Source organism: Prinia subflava, chromosome 3 (assembly GCF_021018805.1).
Source record: "Prinia subflava isolate CZ2003 ecotype Zambia chromosome 3, Cam_Psub_1.2, whole genome shotgun sequence".
NCBI classification, from domain to species: Eukaryota; Metazoa; Chordata; class Aves; order Passeriformes; family Cisticolidae; genus Prinia; species Prinia subflava.
The window spans coordinates 38,840,778-38,860,656 of NC_086249.1; the positions used below are offsets into that span (position 1 = coordinate 38,840,778).

At 38.9% G+C, this 19,879-nt stretch overlaps 1 long non-coding RNA gene across 3 annotated transcripts in view; it reads right to left on the minus strand.

Moving 5' to 3' along the window:
* Positions 1-379: 379 nt before the first annotated feature.
* LOC134549199 (uncharacterized) overlaps positions 380-19,879 on the minus strand; it is a 44,016-nt gene continuing 24,516 nt past the window's right edge. For all 3 annotated transcript variants that reach the window (XR_010080020.1, XR_010080021.1, XR_010080022.1), the window contains 2 exons: positions 17,562-17,705; positions 380-5,136 (listed from right to left, as the gene is read on the minus strand). This is a non-coding gene — a long non-coding RNA (uncharacterized LOC134549199). The remainder of the gene's footprint in view (positions 5,137-17,561; positions 17,706-19,879) is intronic.

Genomic DNA, 19,879 nt, shown 5'->3' on the forward strand with positions numbered 1-19,879 from the left:
AGCTGTACCTGCTCACCAAAGGGTCATCAGTAGCATTATTTAATGGGAAAGTAATTTTATAGCCAGAGTCCCCTCCCCCCACGTCCAAAACGGTTTTCCAGTATGCACTGCACTGCACTGGGTGCTGCATTGGTCAAACATCTACCATTACAAGCAGCCATAGCAATTTATTGCTGGTTCAGGAAGGAAGATCACCTCTTAATTGGTTGTTCAGAGAAAAGAAGTAAAATTAGCACTCTTACAGAGACTGTCTCCAGGTTCTATCATAATAATCCTGTTTCTTCTATCATCTTCTTTCCCAGTGATGTCATCTCCTTACTTAATGGTTCTATTCCAAGATTTCTGAGACTCAGGAGAAGAAACTGAGGCAACCTAGGATGTAAGAAATCACATACTTTACACTGACTAAGCCTGTGATACCAAAAAACATCCAAGGAAATGTCCACTTCTCTTGCCTTTTCCAACAGCATATGGTTGTTTTGAAAAGGGCTCTGCGAGCTCATCATTGCACGGGGACAACTTCTACCCCAAGCCACCCAGTGTTGCCAAAATCTTAATAATAACTTTTTCATTAACACACACAAACTTGTAGTCAAAATCTATTTCGTTTAGTACTTTCTGAACTAGAGGCCATTTGGCTTTCTATTCAGTTCTTGTTTGCCTTTACCTCTTTTCCACAAATTTTAAAGCATTCTAATTCTCTTGCATTACTTTAAATCTCATTCCTTGCTCATTTACCATGTTTCCATGAACTTTCATTTTGCTGAAACAAATGAAGACCCTTGTGGAATACGCCCCAAATTTCACAGAGGGAATGCTGCCACAATGGAAAGATGCCTTCTTTTCAAAGTCAAAACTCAAGTCAGCTCGGACAGAAAGTCAATGTGGTGACCTCAAAGTTTTGTCAGACACAACATTAGACAAACCTGCATTAAACTAATGCACAGCACTAGGACTTTAAACAGTCTTAAGTTGAATTTAATGAAAATCTGATGGTTTCCAGGAGGGATAAGTGTGGGGCTGCAAGTGCAGATTCAATTCAGATGCTTGTATGCATGATGTGCATGAAAGTCATTGGGTGGGCTGAGATGTTTTGACCAGACAGGCATCTGATTAGTCTCCTTCGTGTAAATTTAACTTAACCTTGTCCCAAAGTATGGATGCAAATGAAAAGAAATAGCCATCCCTTTGGAAAGAAATACGGAAGCACTAAAACTTCCAAGAGCCTCTTTGAAGCTCTGGATTTTGCTTGTTTGAACTTTTATATGACTTAATAGTGGCAACTTTTATAACAAAAGGAACTCTTAATACTATGTTATTTCTTCTATTTCAGCATAACAGATCACATAACTGTTCTTGGGTTTCCAAATATAAGCAAGTGGCTACTTAATAGGATTAAATGGATGTAAGGGATATGTATATTCACATCCACTTACAGTATCTATTTCCAGTGACCCACAACAGTGTGTTAATAACAAACATTTTTCATTCAATCCTACAAAATTTCTGCAAGTATGTATTACTCTGCTAAACATAGCACTTAAGTTTTGATAGATTATTGTTGATTTACAATTAAAATTATTTTTCTTTTCACTTCTAGCTCCTTAAAAACCTTAACATAAATATTTTAGGCATCCCTCCTGCACACCCACTTTTGCTTATTTGTGGATCTTTAAAAATATTTTAATATTTTTTAAATCATCCATCCTTTTCTGTCCTCTAATAACTACACTCAGATGTGTAGAAGTCATATTAGGTAGGGTTATTTTTATCTGACCTTGCAATAACACCAATTTCTAACCATACTAACACAAGAAGAACTAGAGAAGTAATTTTATTTCTGTGTATGTGACTAGTACCACAGTTTTATGGATAGAAAAGAGCCTAAAAATCATTCAAGAATGTGAAAAAATAATGAGAACCCTAAAAAGCTCAATCTGTTTAGCTTTTTCTTAAAACAAACAAACAACAACAAAAAATATTGAGAAGTAACTTGATTACAGAGTAAAAGCATCTTCCTGGGGAGAAAACAGGGAGTCCTAAAGAGCTCTTTAATCCATCAGAGAAGGCATAACAAGAATCAATGACTGGAAGCTGAAGGCAAACAAATGCAAATGAAATAAGATAGAAAATTTTCAGCAGCAAGCATGATTACTGCTTGTATTATCCTAGTACCTAGAAGCCAAATCATGGATCAGGGCTGTTAGGTGCTGGTAAAAAAAAACCCAACCCCAAACCAAAAGAAGACACACAAAACACAGAAAAAACCACTGATCCCTGCTAAAAGATTACAAAAGGCAGGTAAGATGAAGTAATGTAAATCAGTGATAACATTATCTGATATGACAGGCAGCAGTTTCAGGCCATGGTTTCACGATACAAAGTGTTGAGCTGAGATACAGACTTAACGTGATTCTGCCTATTAAGACTCTTTTGTCCCATTCCCACCATTTTTCCACAGCTATGAAATGTTGAAGACTGATCCTTATTTTAAAACAAAATCAGTACTAAAATCAGGGTTTTCATTTTTATTTAATGAATACTTTTGCAAATATTTTGATTTTTATGACTTTCGGTGAATGGGTTGACCAAATTTTCCCTAACAGTATTCCCACCAGTTCTTTTTACAGGAACTTGCTGCATGACTTGAGAGAAAAGACTGCATATCCCAGAGAAAAATAAGCAAAACCAAAGCTTGAGATTGTTTTGTTTTCCTCATAGCAAATCACTAGGTATGGTGACCAAACTCAAGCACCATCCATAGACATTAACAAAAACTGAAACTCAGACCATGGTCTGGCAAGGTTTCTCTGAAAAAAAACTTAATATGCCACCAAATTCTAACATAAAAGATAACACGATGAGCTTGTGTTCCCAACACAATTGCTCTTGCACGGGAGCCTACACACATATCCTTTGTAGCTTGCAAACACAGCAGGCCACTACAACTTCTTCAGGAAGAAGATTAAAGCTGTAAGCCAAGAGCAGCATTTCCTATCATTAAAGTTTTTGCCATCTATTTGTGAGATCAAGGATCAGAAGGATAGCCCCTGAAATTCATTGTGGAGAGAACAGGGAGCATCTCCTCTTATTTTTCAACCGGAAAACATGGGAGAAAATCCCACCTTTGACTTCTGTTCCTTCATTTATATTATTAGCAAACTACAGCAACACCCCCAAATGTCTATTGCACTGAGAACCTCTGGAGGAGCTATTTTTTAGGGGTGGGAATTCAGAAGAGAAAACAAAAGCTAAAGAGCTGGAGTCAACACTCCATAAATAGTCCCTGAGACTTGGAAGCAAATTGGATATACCTATGGTGTTAAGCAGCCATCCTTCTTCCTTCCCTTCCTCCCTGGAGGAGGCCAGCCTCCTCCCATCAGCTGATGTTCTGTGTTTCACGGAGCTGGATATTCACATTCACGTGCTAGAAACGAATTGGTTACAACCTGCTCTAAAAGCTTTCATTTTTCTTTTGTTCAAGCTATAGCTATAATAAGTGACATTAAAAGTGAAAGTTTAAACTTTCATTGCAAAGTTTAAACACTTCAGAGCCTTACTCTGTGGCCTCGTGCACTGTGCTGAGTTTTTCCACGGGACTGCGGCCGTGTGTGCAGGACACAGCTCAGGAAGTGAATCAGGGCTGTGCATCAAATTAGATTATTTCTTGGTTGGTATACGTGTTGTCTTTAGGAGTTATGCCAAGAACAAGACAGACAACTACAGGAAGACAGCAGTGGGCATGTGGTTAAGGCAGTTGATGCCACACAGAACACTCAGTTCTGCCTCTGCCTTCACCAGCAGCCCCCGTGAGCAAGGAGCGAGTCAGACCTCACACCTTGGCAGATGGCCAACCAACCTTGTCTTCCTCTTTTTCTGGGAGTCCAAACAGAAGCACCTTGGGCCTTTCACATAGAAATGCAAAGCAGATGATGACAAGGGAAGGTTTGGGTCTTGAGGGGAAAAACGGAGCCGGAGGCACAAGGTTAAAAGGCAGGAGAATCCATTTCATATCATTGACTTTACTACTGACTAAACAAGTGGCTCAGTTTTCTCCTTGGTCTAACAGGACAATGGTGCTTTTCTATTCTGAATATGCAGAAATTCATCAAACACTGTGAAGTTCCTTAATAACACTGTAACAAGCCTACAAAAACAAAGTTTTTCTGATTCTCTATATAGAAAGAAGTTTGGGATCTTTTAATCTCTTAATTATCATATACAATATATTTTTAAAGCAAGTATACTTGCTTTAAAAATATATACAATGTAAATACTAACATGTATAGAGGTCGAACACATCTATTTTTCCTTATCACACTCTATATTTGTAATCACACTCTATATGTGATTTTTCAAAGTCTTTTCTATAGCTTCTATCAGGGCTACAGCTTTAGTACTCAGTGAAACTGCAACATGGAACAGGACAGGGAACAGCACTCATTGTCAACCAAAGGTATTCACTGGCTCACAAAAAATAGAAATATCTTCACTCTCAGTTGCATGTTGTGTAACCACAGCCACAGGAATAGAAAAGCAACAGGAGAGCTAGTAAAAGGTAATGTCTATTCCTACTTATTTTATTACATCAGAGTATCATCACATTGAAAGCTTTCAGTAATACTGGGCTACCAAGTTTGCAAATAAAGTATTATACTTTGTGTCCAGCAAGAAATAAACAAATCTACCTACATCTTTAAAATAATCTGAACAGTTTTAACAGTTACTCTGACTTAAAAATCTGAGTTAAGAGAAATACCACAATGATTAAAAACACAGGTGATAATCTCCTCCATTTTAGGTAGAAAGTCACTAAATGTAAAAATCTAACACAATAATCAGAGCAATCATTACGTTTAGACACACAACAGAACAGAAATATTTTAACAATGTCTGACACCATCCCAAGCACACAATGTCTGGACACTACTAAAGTGGATGTGTGTGACTCAAAGACATAATTTTAAAGGATAATTTTCATCATTTAAGAAGCAAATAGAAGGAGAACAAAATAGAAATTTAGGTTCAAGCCTACAACCAGATCTTCAGAGTGAGAACGTGCAGAGTCCCATGAGCTTCATCAGGCCCCCAGGCTATCGAGGTCCATTTGAACAAACCCAGTGGCAGGACTAGGCCCTAAATACATAAAGAGAAAAAGAATAAAATCAGGTAACACAGCACACAGATCTAATTAAAGAGACACCAAACTAATCACAGAAAAATGATCTGTGCCTATATCATGACAAGATCTCTATTTTTACCCTAAAATGCTGCAGCTATAGCAAAGGCAACAATGATATCTTACACCAAGAGATTTATAGAGCATTAATTGATCGCAGCACATTCCCCTTCAGGCAAATACAAGTACCTGCAGTGTGTTTGCTCACCTCCTGTGTGCTGATGCTTTTTCATCGTTATATGTAATTTGTTTTATTATTTTTAATAAAAGAGAGTGGTCTAAAATCAATAAAGGTGATGTATTTATCTTCATCAGCTCTTCATGTAGATTTTCAGCCTCTTAGTAACACAATGGCCAAAACTAAAATGAGATAATCTCCCTATATTTTTAAACACTGTAAAACTGACCAAAAGTAAATAATATTTCTATAAGAAGTGTCATTGTTATGCTTATCTGAAGGTTGTGAGATGTTCGAGCTTGGCAATGTGTCTCTCTAAGGTTTCAGAGAAACCCCATGGTGGCATGCACCATGTATCATACAACTGCTAATGAGAAAAGAGACTGTACCAAAAAATTGCTTACCTCATAATGAGGTTTGCCTACTGAAATACAGACTTTACCACAACAGGAACGTGAGACAGAAGCAGTAGAGACACTCCAGGAATATCAGATTTGTGGTGGCACAAGCACATGGAATCCCAAGCTACACCGTGGAGAGCTGTGTCACCCAACCTTCTACACCAGCACTGACCACCGACCCCAGGAGGATCCACGCTTCCTCTCTACCCAAGGCTGTCTCTCAGCTCGGGAGGCCATCATGGCCGTGCCTGTAAATGTCATCACTGCACCTCGTACCTTCACTAGCATGAGCTCTTCCAGACAGCCACACCAAAGACAGAATGAATTGTCCAGGATATGATACCATTCTTCCTACCACTAGAGCAGAGTTACACCTTCAGAGATCAGCATGTAACCAGACAAATCAAAATAAATACACCTTCTACCCAAAAAAATGTTCAAGACAATCAACAATCTCTCACTACTTTTGTATCTCCTACAGGATAGCTTAAGATGCAACAAGATCCTTAACATAAAAAAATAATACATTTAAAAATTAACATACATGAGGACATGAACATCTTAAAATCACTGAGACATTGATTTGCCTATAGCACTCATGGAGAGATAAGGACTCAAAGCGCTATTATTTCTAGATAGGAAAAAATAATACTATAAACAAAGTTTTCCACGCACATGGACATTAAGAAGCATTTTTTGCCAAGATGACACACTGACTTGGACCACTTATACATAAGGAAACTCATAGATATGCAAGGCAGATGAGATTTTCAAAATTTGTGAAGAAAGGAAACGTGTTTGTCTTTTTAGAATTGGTGTTAGCTCACGACAGATACCAAAATCTTTACTGCCATTTTAATACTGAATTCCCAGTCATATTCCACATGTATTTCTGAAACTGGCAGATGGTAAAGAATCTACAAAACTGGACTTCAAATATAGTGTCAGATTTTGGTTATTTTATCTCCAGAGAGTTACACCCTCAAACCTGGTGTCACTCTGTAGGCACATGGGGACTTGGGGGGAAGATGCAGCTGGCAGGGCTCAGCCTTGTGCAGGCAGAGGTCCCAGTCCCAGGGCCCAGTGTGCCTGTGAGGTATGTTTGCCCAATGAATTTATGATTTCACAAATTTTTAGCAAGCAGAGAGTAATTTACTGCCTTGTCTGGCTATCACTGCTCTTTCTTTGAACAACCTGAAACTATTGATGGGCCATTAATATCAAATTCCTTGCCAGAATTACATTTCCAAAGAAAGGTGGGTTTTAATTTCTTTTCCTGAAGCTTTATCTTTTTAAAATCTTGACACCTAACTACTCGACACCTAATACAACCTTTCTTCTTAGTCTTGTAAACATACATTACCAGTTTAAATTTTCACACCTGGCAGAAATTTATTGAAAGGCAACAACAAAAAAAGCTGTCCTGATTTTTTCTTCAGGTTATGCCTCCTTGATAATAAAACTGCCTCATCTCTGGTTTAAGTCAGAAAAACATAGAAACAATTCTATGTTTCTATGTTTTTTATTCACACTGTTTGCTACCATGTCCATACAACTACATACCACTGGAAAGTTAGCCAAGAGCAGATGTAATTCCTCTGTCCTTTCTTAATCTGTGAGTTCTGGTACATGCTGAAGGGGGAAGGAAAAGATGACTGTGGCTGACATGGGACCTGGCTATAAAATTCTCAAGCAAACTGAAAGCTTCCTCCTCCTGGGGGGAATTCTTATATCATCAGGTAGAATCAGAATAAGGAACAGAATCAATTAATTATTACTGAAATACAATGGAGTATTGTTATTAGAAGAGTTGACTTCGTAATTTAATTGTAAGGAAATTACTGTATCTGTGTTCACCAAATGAAAAGATCAGTGCCTTCCCAGCAAATGCAAAATACATCTTTTCATGCTAGGCACCCCACTGTGACATTACAAATCAAACTCAACCATTAATGTCCAGTACTTTGTGCCAGGTGGGGAAAAATTCTAAGCAATATTATGTGGGAAGCGGTTGTAGGAGTGAAGAATGTCAAATAATAAAATTATATTTGAGGACTGATCTTTACAGTTTTTCCTATGAATGACTTAATTGTTGGTGACACACACAAAGCTGCACAGCTACACCATCTTCCTGCCTATTGCTCAGACATGTAACTCTAGCATCACCTTACATCCGAAATATACTCCAAATCCCAAGATTCATATTCATAATTTGCAGATACTTTCAAAGCAACATTTCCAAGATGGTATTTTGCTTAATCCTCCCAATCAGCTAAAGTATTCAATCAGGTTAATCATCATCATCATCATGTTTTGATTCTGCAAGATTTTGCTCTATGCTTTTTGATTTAGCAACATATTTTTTCTCTGCTTTTGACAAACACAGCCTAATATCACACACATTCACTCAGACAACTGCTGCAAAGGCCCTTTTCCTAGTCAATCACTTGGTGAACACATCAGTATTTCTACACGTCTCCCTGGCTACTTCTGCAGCATCTATCACTTGTCTTCACTTTCAAGGTCCATCCTTGCTTATCACTACCACACCTATTGCTCCTTAATCTTTCTCAGGAAGACAGCTGTGGTTTGCTCATGTTTGAAACCAGGCCAATTTTTGTAAAACATAAAGCTGAAAAGACCATTAGATCATACTAATTTGATTATTATGTTGTGTTTGCCTAAAACATTTTAAAAAACCTCCACTTTTTACTGATAAAAAAATAAAATTCAGGGATGCAACTTGTATTGCTTCCCTTCCTATCTCTCACCTGCCATTCAGTGCCAGGAGTCCAGTTTCCAGCTCCTCTCACATGGTGCATTTTCAAACAAACCTCTTGTGCCTTTTTTCTGTCATACAACTTATACTTTACAGAAACTCCCTTAAATATCTGAAAACACACTGCATTACTGTTGTTCAAAGCTTTCTCTGAAATTCGGCTTACTAACCTGCCCCTACAGCCCCTATGAGCAAAATGTGTGATAAGTAGTTATATACACATCACCTGTTTTCAAATGTCTAAAGTAAGCAAGAGTGGGATGTAGGAGATGGATCCTATCCTACAGTAAATAGAGAAAAGCTCCCGGAGAGAGATTTGGTTGAAGGAACTCCTGAAACACTGCAAAAAGTCCTGTGAAGGAGTCTCTGCCTATGCTGTGGAAATGGCCTAAGGAAATCAGTCTTTTGATGTAGTTACAAGCTGGATCCCCAAAGTATGAATGCTCCTGCTGACTACTAGAATTTCCCTTCTCCTCTGTGTATATTTCCTACTTTCAACTGTATGATATTTACACTGCTAAGATTTAAAATTGCAGATATTCTTTACAGCATGTCTGCATGATGCAAAGCATCATAGGAACTAGTTATTTTACAATTATACAAAAAAACAGTCTTACAGTGCTATACAGTATTTTATTAAACAGATCCCGATCATGCCATTACCATAGCATTACACACATATGCCTGGTGGATGATGCACAGCTCTGTGCACTAACTTCACCCCGGTATTTACTAAATTCCTCAATCCTAGAATAAAGACCTGGACTGTGTTCAGGGCTGGCACTAGCTTTTTTCTCCCCACTGTGAATCACGGGCAAATCCTCAAGACAAATCAACACAGCTAAAAAGCAGAGAAGGGAGAGTACAAATATCAGGAAGAGTTAGGCTATCAAGAAGAATTTATTCACATAAAGGGTGATTAGACATTGGAATGGGCTGCATAAACAATAACCAAAAGTCATACCAGGCACCATGTAAAAAAGAAAATAAAACAGAAAATAAGAAAACCTGGAAGATTGTTCCAGGTAACAGAAAATAAGTTCTTTCAAGGCCCAAAGTAAGAGAAAAATGCCTCCTGAAGCTAACAAACAAAAAAATTAGGACACTCTCAATCATAGATCAAAATCTGATCAAAATCTGACCAGAAAAAATATTGAATTAAATGATTTGATTTTGTTATAATGAATGTCATTAACAGCAAAGAGTTAACTGCAAAATGCTGAAAAGGATTTATTTGGTCCTGTATTATGGTATATTTGTTAATAATTCAGAAAATGGGGCAAGTATCATGGCATAAAATCTGCGGTTACTTCAGCTACTCAGATTCAAAAAAAATTATTAATCTCACCAAAATTAGCAAGTGTATCCCAGAAACACTGAATCAAATTTAAACAATGATAGATAGATAACAGACACATATTAAAACAAACCCACTAAAAAAACCAGTCTGTGTTTTATGAGGTTTCAAATTAAAGACTCAACTGTAAGGAACTTAGTGAAATAAAACTCAATGTGTTAGGCACAGGGAGGGTAACAGTTATCTACAAAATCTCCAGATAAATTTATGTTAGTAACTAACATTTAGTCTCTCATAGATTTAATTTATTCAGTCTTACATTCACTCACTCACAAGCACTGACACTTATCTGTTTAAAGGTCTGGCTAAGATAACTTACATGAAAAACAAAAGACAAGGACCATCAGCTATGAAGTCTTTGCCCCCTTTCAGAAGTTGTTTTAATTATCAGTATCAATTAGACAAGTCATTGAATCATAAAATGGTTTGGTTTGAAGGGCTCTTAAAGATCATCTAAAGTTCCAAACCCCCTGCCATGGTTAAGAACACCTTTCACTGGACCAGGTCCTCAAAGCCCCTTCCAACCTGGCCTTGAACACCTCAAGGGATGGGGCATCCACAACTTCTCTGGGAAGCTTGTTCCAGTGCCTCACCACACTGACTGTAAAGAATTACTTCCTAACACCTAATCTATCTCCTCTCAGTTTGAACCCTTGTCCTATCACTGCATGCCAGTGTCGAGTGCAAGGGGGTGGGAGGATTACATCTGTTTCATGGAAGTCAATCATTAGATCAGTTATCCTGTTATGGGAAAACACACCAGTTGCTTTGGCCTCAGGAAGGAACCAGGGCCCACCTCAGCAGTTCAGTGAAAAAACCTCTGCTCAACACACACTACAATAAAAAAACAGAAACAAAAACAAAACAACCACCCAAAAAACAACAAACAAATAAAAAAAGGCAGCTTAAATAACGCAAGACAGTTAGAAGAAAACAAGTGTAGTATGATTATAAAAATCAGTCCTGTGACCTTACCAGACAAAAAAAAAAAATCCCATATGAGGTACAGGTCACTCTTTCTCTTTTCACAAATATGTGAAAAATCAAAACCAGCATGATTATGAACTTGTTTACTCCATCACTGCAGGTTCTATCTAAAATATATTTTTCCCTCATTTCCAATCCCAGTCAGTTTCTTAGAAGCTTATCTATTTTTCAAAGACCTGATATTGAACAGTGTTCCCTTTATCGCTTCTTTTAAAGAATTATTTTAACAAGGATTCTTATCACAAATCTTGCTAACAAGCACCCAAGAACTGACTCCTTACCATTCACCCACAGACAAGTGAGCTAGAATTAGCTTAACCACTGAGTCCTTAGCACAGCACAACTCTACTGCTTGGTTATCTTGATTAGACCATCCTGGTTCAATTTGAAATGCACATTGTCACTGTGCATACTAAGACCCACACTGCCCTGTTGTATTAGCAATTTCAAAAACATATATAACATTATAACATATATAAAACATATATAACAATTTTCTATCAAAGTCCAGAGTCTAAATTTTATTAGGATAGGTGTGGTGAAAATGAAATAGAGAGTAAGGATGTGGCTTCATATATTTTGGTTGATTTTTTTTCCCCATCATATCTGGGAAGGCAAAGAAAATATTACATTGTCTGGAGGTAGGGGAGAAGGAAAGGCTGCCAGCACTGTCAATGCAAGGTTGGGCTTAGTCAGGGGCTGGGTCAGGTAAACAGGGCAGAAGTAAAAGGCTGAAGCATCACACAGTACAAGAGACAGTAAAAGTGAAGACTCATACATCAATAATACAGACAGCACAAAGAACCATAAAGATTGCCTGGGAACTTCTTGGATAGAGAAAATACAGCTTGTACTAGAACACAAGAAACAGAGATTTAAAGTGCTACATGAACTTCATATGGTGGTACTTGAGTGTAGGCTCTGGTTCTGGTAGAGAAGGGAATTTCAGTCCATGGGCAGCTGTGGGTCTGAGAAGACCTTAGTGCCAGCAAGGACAGGAAAGCTGTTTGGAATAAAAGCAGTGCAACAGCTTGCAGAAAGGCTGCATAAAATTTTTGAACCCAAAAGGCAACATCATCTGTGCTCTGAAAGCAGCAGACCATTCACTACCAGGATACTAAGAACATAAAAATTATTCTCCTTAGGTAACTTACTCTGTTTTGCTGTTTTCACGGGCTGCGTATCTGAGTGCAAGAACTGTCACTTGGCAGATTTACCTTTCAGTTGAACAGCTTCTACCTGTGATCATTTTAATAACACATCCCATTAACAAATACTGTCACTTTCTAAAATAAAAGGGACATTTTGCTTTTCTAAAGCTATTGTATGCTTTATAGTATGTTCTGAATGTATATAACTTGAAATATACCTCATTGGACATTTACTTGCAAAGTTACCCCATGCTTTTTTCAAGTAGAAGGTGGGCAAGAGCAATAAACTAAACTCATGGGAGAAAAGGTGTAAACTTATTTCATTTAGAGGTAAAGGAATTTCTTATTAAAGACACTTCTTTGCTCATTCCAACAGTACCAAAGCTGTTTATTTGGTAGTAAGAGTTTCTGGACTGAAACAGACATTTCTGAACTTGTTGGTGATGATTAATGTACAGTTTAAGAGAGCCATTACTTTGTGACAGGCACTACAGAAGCCAAGTGTCAGATAATATATCAACTTCTGCTCCGCTCTAATTCTAGTTTAATGGGTAGAACTCTTATTCTTACGGTCTTGTTTCAAATATTACTCTACAAAGAGTTCGGCAGGATACATAGTAGTTGCTGTAAGTCTTGTAGTGCGAATATCATGTAGGCATTAAATTCGACGTATTTCAGCATTAGCCAAAGCACGTTTTCGAACGCGAACGCGTGCCACACTCCCCTGCATAACCACCGAAGGAAGAGCTAAGTGTCTGCGACAAATGAACCAAAGAACGCTGACATGAAGCCAGCGCGGAGCAGCGGCTGGGCCGGCGGGCAAAGGTCCCTGCGGCCCCGGCCGGCTGCGGGCGGCTGCCGCTCCCCGGGGCCGCCGGGAGCCACCGGCGGAGGGAGAGAGCACGGAGAGAGGCAGGCGCGACCCGTCGGGTCCTAACGCCGCCCAGCCCGGGCAGGAGCCTCTCGCCTCCCGAAGGCACCGCGGCGGTGCCCGGACCATCCCAATGGAGACGTTCCTGGCCGCGCTGGCTCGAGCACAGATCTCACGGGGAACACCGAGGCCACCCGGACGTGCTCATGTGCAACACGGTCCGTGTGCCGGTAACCCGCAGAGCTGAGCGCTGCCACGGGTGAAATCGCCTCCCCTCTGGAGAGAAAACAGCAAAGGGTTCCACGGGAAAAGAAAGAGGACGGTACCAGCAGCCCCTGACATCGATGCTTCTTCTATATTTGTAAGAAACCCTGATTTGTTCGTCAAAACTCAGCCCCTGAGCTTTACCTGAGAGCTGCTCATCTTCCTCACGCAGTACAGGAACAGAAAAGCGCTGTGGAACAGGTGGGAAAGCGAGAGAGCAGGACTAAAACTGTACACGCTGCAGCAGACACAAGCACGATTCCAGGATGTCTCCCGGTAAACAAAGGAAGGCTCTTGACAAGTCAAAGACTGGGAAGAGAGGAGACTGCAAGAAGTAGTCCAGGAAGCGAGGCAGCTTTTACACCTGCAGATGTGGAATACACCAGCATGCCCGCTTTCTGGCTTGCTGTTGTTACTATGGTCTATTAAAAGCAAATGCAGCTGTTCAAAATTACCACCCTCTGCCCCTTCACACCATTTTTTCAAACACATCAGCCTGGCCAGAGCAGTTATTTCTGATGTGTTTTCACTTTGCTACCTCCTTCTTCTTGCCTATACATCAACACCACTTGAAGATTAAATGGCAGAATTGTTATAACTATATATGTTTTAATACCATTTTAGTCCTTAAATGGCCTAAAGTGACCTGAGATCACCTGGTCTGGGGGTGCTAGAATAGCAAACAGGATTGAACAGTTGCTTTTATTACCTTCAGTATTTCCTGTGGAATTGTGATCAATTTTTTTAACAGTTGCACATAGTTTTTATTCTGTGCCTAGTCTTGCTGCTACAGCCAACAAGGGACAGGACAGACAAGCTCCCTGTCTGTTAGAGTTAGGTGAGCAGTGACAACCTCCTCACAAAAACAAGCAGGGACACAGACAGAAAAAGGTGCACCCAATGTACAGCCATGAGTAATGTTGAGTGAAAAATTCATATTAAAGAGTGGTCTTCCCATAAATGTATCTGTTTGGCATAAACTCCTCCACTACATACTATGCATGACAGAACACGACCATTATTTAAAAGCCAAAATACCTGACTTGTGATATGTTTTATCTATCCTGTCACAGCAATCTTTCTTAGTCCTATCAAAACCACAAAAGAAAACCACAGAACAAAAATTCTGGAGCCATAGACATACTTTCACTACATAAATCAATGCAGGCTTAGAGTTAACACCACTGTACGGCACATGAAGAAAGCCCAAACGTCCTAAAGACTAAAAACAATATCAAAAAAGTTTCACTTCAAATACTTTTCAAAGCCTTCCTTCTCACTGCTGTGAGTGCACAATGTCCCTATTACAGACACTAAAGAACCTGCTCCCAGCAACATTCTGATGTGAAGGTTCTGTAATGTAAGTGATAATTTGTGTGACTTCATCAATTGGTAAATCTGTTTCGTCTTTCACATTCTTATTAAACAATGAAAAATCAAATGGGTAAGAAAGCCAAAATTCAAGGAGAGCTAGGGTAATTGGGTCCAACTGGTTCAATCTAACACTAATTAGTGTTTTCACAATGTGGAGAGCATTAGATCTGTGCTATCAACTTCCAAAATAAAACAATTTCTGAATTTGTCAAAATACTTTAAAAAATACACAGGTGGCAATGCAAATCAGATACTTCCGTAGCCTCTCATCAAATAGTCCAGAAATGAATACAATGAAACCGTACCACCTTGTTAAAAGAAAAAAAACAAACTAAAAATTACTATTTCTCAGTTCCAGCTTGGGCTCACAAGACAGATGTAGCTTAGAAACTCAGCAAATGAACAGTGTGAAAAAGAGCCATCAGACATGGTAAAACACAGCTTTTTGAAAGAGCATACATTGAGTAATTGCTAGCACACGCGTCCGAAGTGCACAGAACTTCCCAAGGATTCGAACGGATATGAGCATCTTCCACATTTTTATGTGCAATGGCATCAAGTTTCACTGTGGGCTGCAGTAGCGAGGGCATGCCTTGAGGCTGGCACGTTCATTTAACATATGAGTCATTCAGTGTGGAAACAACATAACAGAAATATCCACAAACCAATGAATTGTGAAAGAACTATAACATTTTCCCCCTCAGGCCCGCACCTACTAAAGTGTCACAAATAAAGTTAATATCACAGAAATGATTCAGCAAAAGAGGAATTAAGCAGTAAATGACAGCCAACCCTTTTACAAGTCAATAGCTTCACTGTTTTTATTTGAAATCATACTAGTCAGTACAGTCATCTTAGAAAAGATCAATAAAAAAGACACTCCAGACTTGACTTTCAGAACTACTGCAACTACAGATAAGATAGCTCTAAGACATGGAAATTGCAAATTGGTTTTTTCTTCACTGATATCCTCCTTCAGAATCTGAGGGAATTTAAAACTAAGAACTTAGTCACCACTCCCTTAGACCCCTCTCCCCTCACCCCTTCCCTCAAAAAAGTTGGTTTAAAATATAAATGAAATAAAATAATTAACTAAACACTTGACGTGCAATGAACCCAAGTGAAAGATTAGCCTGGCAAGAAAAAAAAAGGTTGTAAGCAGCCTAGCTTCCTCTCCATTAGCTTCTTACTACATTAGCCCACAGAATCACAGCAGTAAAAAAAAAAAACAACAACATTTATAAGTACATCAAAGCAGGTATCTGAGTTTACATTCATATATCTAACATGCATATTTGTCCAAGGGCAGTTAAGGGAACTTAGTATGCGCCTGAATTTAAGTTCCTGATTTGTGTTTCATATTTTGGCACTGGAATGAGTACATAGTACTTTGGGGGCCAGATTTTTTCTCCCTCCCACCTCGAAAGTAAAAATGAAAAACTGAGTGTTACAGAAAGGGATATTAAATAGTCACTCTTAGTCACCTTCCTTGCCAATCTAATTTCAAGTAAGGAGACGGCTTACATTAATCTTTTTAGGTCTAACTTATGCACTTATATCAGACCTTTAGAGTGTGGCCACAGACGTCTCAGGAGCTCATCAACCAGACATTCTCTGTCCTTCCTCCCCCAACAGCTTAGTGAGGATCCACTGTTTCAATTAATGCTGCCCTAGGTACCTGCAATGATGTACATCTATGCTGTGCAATGGAGTCCAGAGCAGCTGCGTTCTGTCAGCTTGGCTGGTGCTCCCCCCCATGAGAATACACCCCTGTTTTGCTGCTCTCACTATGTGTCCATGGGAAGTATCTGTGTTAGCACAAGGATGTGTCTGAGCTCCTTCTCCTTGCCTCTCAGCAGGGCTAAGGCCTCTGACAGGCCCGCAGTTAGCACTCAGACATTAACCACCACCCCTCTGACCAAGGCAGTCTATCCGATTAACGCCTAAGCTGCTTGTGAATCAGCTCCTGGGCCACCGCTGCTCTCTGCAGGGCATGGCAAAATTCAGAGTTCCTGAGCTGTGTCTAAACCCTAATTTCACTGGGAGCAGCACACTCTGGAACAGCTACCTCAGCTGTGAAACTGGTTCATCAGAAGAATGCACAGTGTCTGCACTGCTCTTTACTACAGAGCACGTGCATATCCAGCACCTCAAAACACCCCTACCAAGAAACTCTAAGAACTGCCAGCTGCCACCAGAAGAGTTCCACTTCAATATAAACCACCAGTGGGATACAAAGAGTGGGAAGAAAAAGAGGAACAAATTCTTAGTTAATTTCAATAAGTCAGTATATACACAGGTAAGAATATACTGCCTTTGCTGAAAATAAGAATTTTTGCTTAGAGAATTGTTGGCCTAAGTAATTTTAAATACTAAATTTAAAGGAATCACTCCTACTACACTGCAGTTACAGTAAAACTTTCATTAGTGTTTTTACTTGCACTTTCTAATTGTGTACATTATTTAAATGGTGTGAATCTTCCAACAAAGTAGTACCAGCACAGTAGCTTAGCATGCTGCCATATTTTTTAACCAATACAAGGATTAAAAGTTTCCAGCTATGATTAGTTTGTCAATAATTACGTATTTTGTATCTCCTGCAAAGCTGGATGCAATGCCTATTAGAACATTCTCATGTGTAGTGGTGAAATATGCCATGAGAGATTATACTCTGAGTGAAAAAAAGCCTTTTTTTAAAATGACAGTTCAAAAATATTCAGTTCTAAATATTCAGAGAAACAGGCTCACAAACAGTGAGCCATAAATGGCCACTAACTCTCTCTCTAAAATAACTTACTTTTCCAAAAAGATGCTTTCACTATTTTTATATGCAAGAAGTCAATGCTAAGTAACGTTGTTGTACAATGCTTCAGAATTTAAAATACTTCACAATACAGAGCAATCCTCCTACTTTTCACATTTTAGAAGGAAATTTCATCAGACAAATCCTCAGAGAGATACAAACACATTTTACTGAGAACTATCACGTAGTGTTTAATAAATTACATGCAAATTCTTACCAGAATGCCACTGCTTTTGAAGATGTCATCTCCATTGTTATCCTCAAGATATCCATTCTTATTCATCATTAGTACCCTGCTTCCTTTGCACTCAAGCTTCGGAACGGATCTCTGACAAGCAACCCACACCTACCAAAATGGTTTCTAGAAAGCAAATTACATGGCTGTAAGACATGGAAAATAAACCAGCAATTTGCAAACCACTGCAAGTGCAATCCAAACACAGCAAATAGAGAACTCATTCTGAAATGTTCATCCTATTATGCTGGACACTAATATATCCACAGCTGTAACATTATACTTTTAAATCACTGGTTCACCTACAGGAAAACTGTAAGAGCAAAATTCCTTTTTATCCCACAGAATTTCATATATTTCATCTCATTAAGGGTGGTCATTTGCTCATGAATGGTTTTTATAAAAGAACAGGATAAAGGATTATTTAGATTAATCTAAACTACACTTAAGGTCTTCTAAGGACTTATGAAAGTTGAAGTTCCATTTATGCTGGATAGAGCAAATACACAGAACAGTAAAAGGTTCCCGACCACATTAAAAAAAAAAACAAGTCTAAACAGGTAGGACAGCACAGGGGAAAAGTCCACACACAGCACAAACAGCAGGACTGCAGTAAACATAACAGTAGTTCTACTTTGCAGGTGGCTTTTGCTTGTAAACAGCATAGAAGGAGGTACAGGGTAAGGAGGGCACATTGGGTGGGAGGAAGCATATGTGGTATACAGGAACGAAGCAGACGCGAAGAGGTAGAATGGACAGCAAGAGGTGGAAGAAACAGTCAGTAAGCACAGAACAGAGATCAGCTAATTAAAGTTAGTGAATGTCCTCTCAGTGGTCAAAGGTCCCTGTGCTTTTGGCTCTTTCTGTTCCTGTGAGTTAGTCTCTGGCAAGGTCCTTTCTTTACTGCTCCCAGGCTTAGAGCAGTATACTTAGAATTTTTTATACCTATTTTCAGTTCTTTCCCCCATCACAATCCCCTCTCCACATTTTAAGATGGGATCAAAGTTCTCTCCCTCACTTGTAGCTTTTAAACAGAGATGATCTGAATCTACTCAACAGTATCTGTATAGAACAAGCACATGCAGACTGGCCCTATTTGCAAGTGATCCAAGTTCTGATATTCTAACTCCAGCCTTCTTAATTCTTTCTTAGGTAACACATACTGGACAGCATAAAAGTGAGGCAAGACACTGATCTATAAAACAGGAGCTGAAAGTTGATAAGAGTATGTAAAACATTGTACTTGATGCTGAATAACAGCTGTTAGGATTTGGAATGGGGACAGCTGCTCTACAGGCTCCAGTGCACACAGCCAGAAGGAAATCTTCTAACCTTCACAGTAAACTGTACTTGTACTAGTGCTAACTGAATAGATTAGGCTTATATCAGAACAGAAGATGTATTTTCATTGTCAAAACACTCATTGTTTGTATCCTTTAGCATAAATGGAGATAAGTGAGTGTAAAGAGCAGATCTGCCTACAAAGGCAAATCAAACCTGTGAAACTGAAGTGGTGTAATTTTTTATGGGGCTGTATGGATAAGGGCAAATAAACCAGATTGAAGTCACTTTCATCTGGTGCAAGAGCTCCAATAGGAATAGTTTATACAGGCATAGCAACTGCAACATAATTAAAAACAATTTCTGGAATTAGGCCAGCGCTCCTAGTTTGTTTCCTCCTATGTGGAAACAAGGTACCAATAGATACAATTTTATACTGATACAGCTCTATTCACACTGGGGAAAGGTGGCTGATACTTTAATTATGCCACTACAGATAAAGTAGAGAAACGTCTGATAGGAAACTGAGTGTCTCAGATATAATCCATTTACCTACTGCACGATAGCAACAATATTCCTGGTGCAGGAAACACTTTAGAGTACTAATTCTTAACTTAAAAAATAATCCCTCCTGTGTCATTCCCAGAATATCACCGACCTTTGAAATGCTAATGGAATTACTAGAGACAAACCAGACTCTGAATTTCTGCCAGATTTTGTCAGGACTTCATCTAACAAAAGTTTTTTTCTGTGCCACCCAGGTGTCACTATTCTCTTCATATCTCCTTTTCTTTTAAAAGGAACTGGTTTTTTTTTTTAGCAACAATGTTGTGGTAATTTTGAATCTTTGTAAAAACTCTGGTAAAAATAAAGTGTGTGTCTTGGCTTGAAAAATACATAAAAAAGCAATTATTACTCCTCTGCCAGACTACAGCTTTGGAAGTTACCTACAACTTGCCAATGACAATAACAGGCAAGCAGTTATCCAGCAAAATTCCTTTAGTTCAGCTGCACAATAG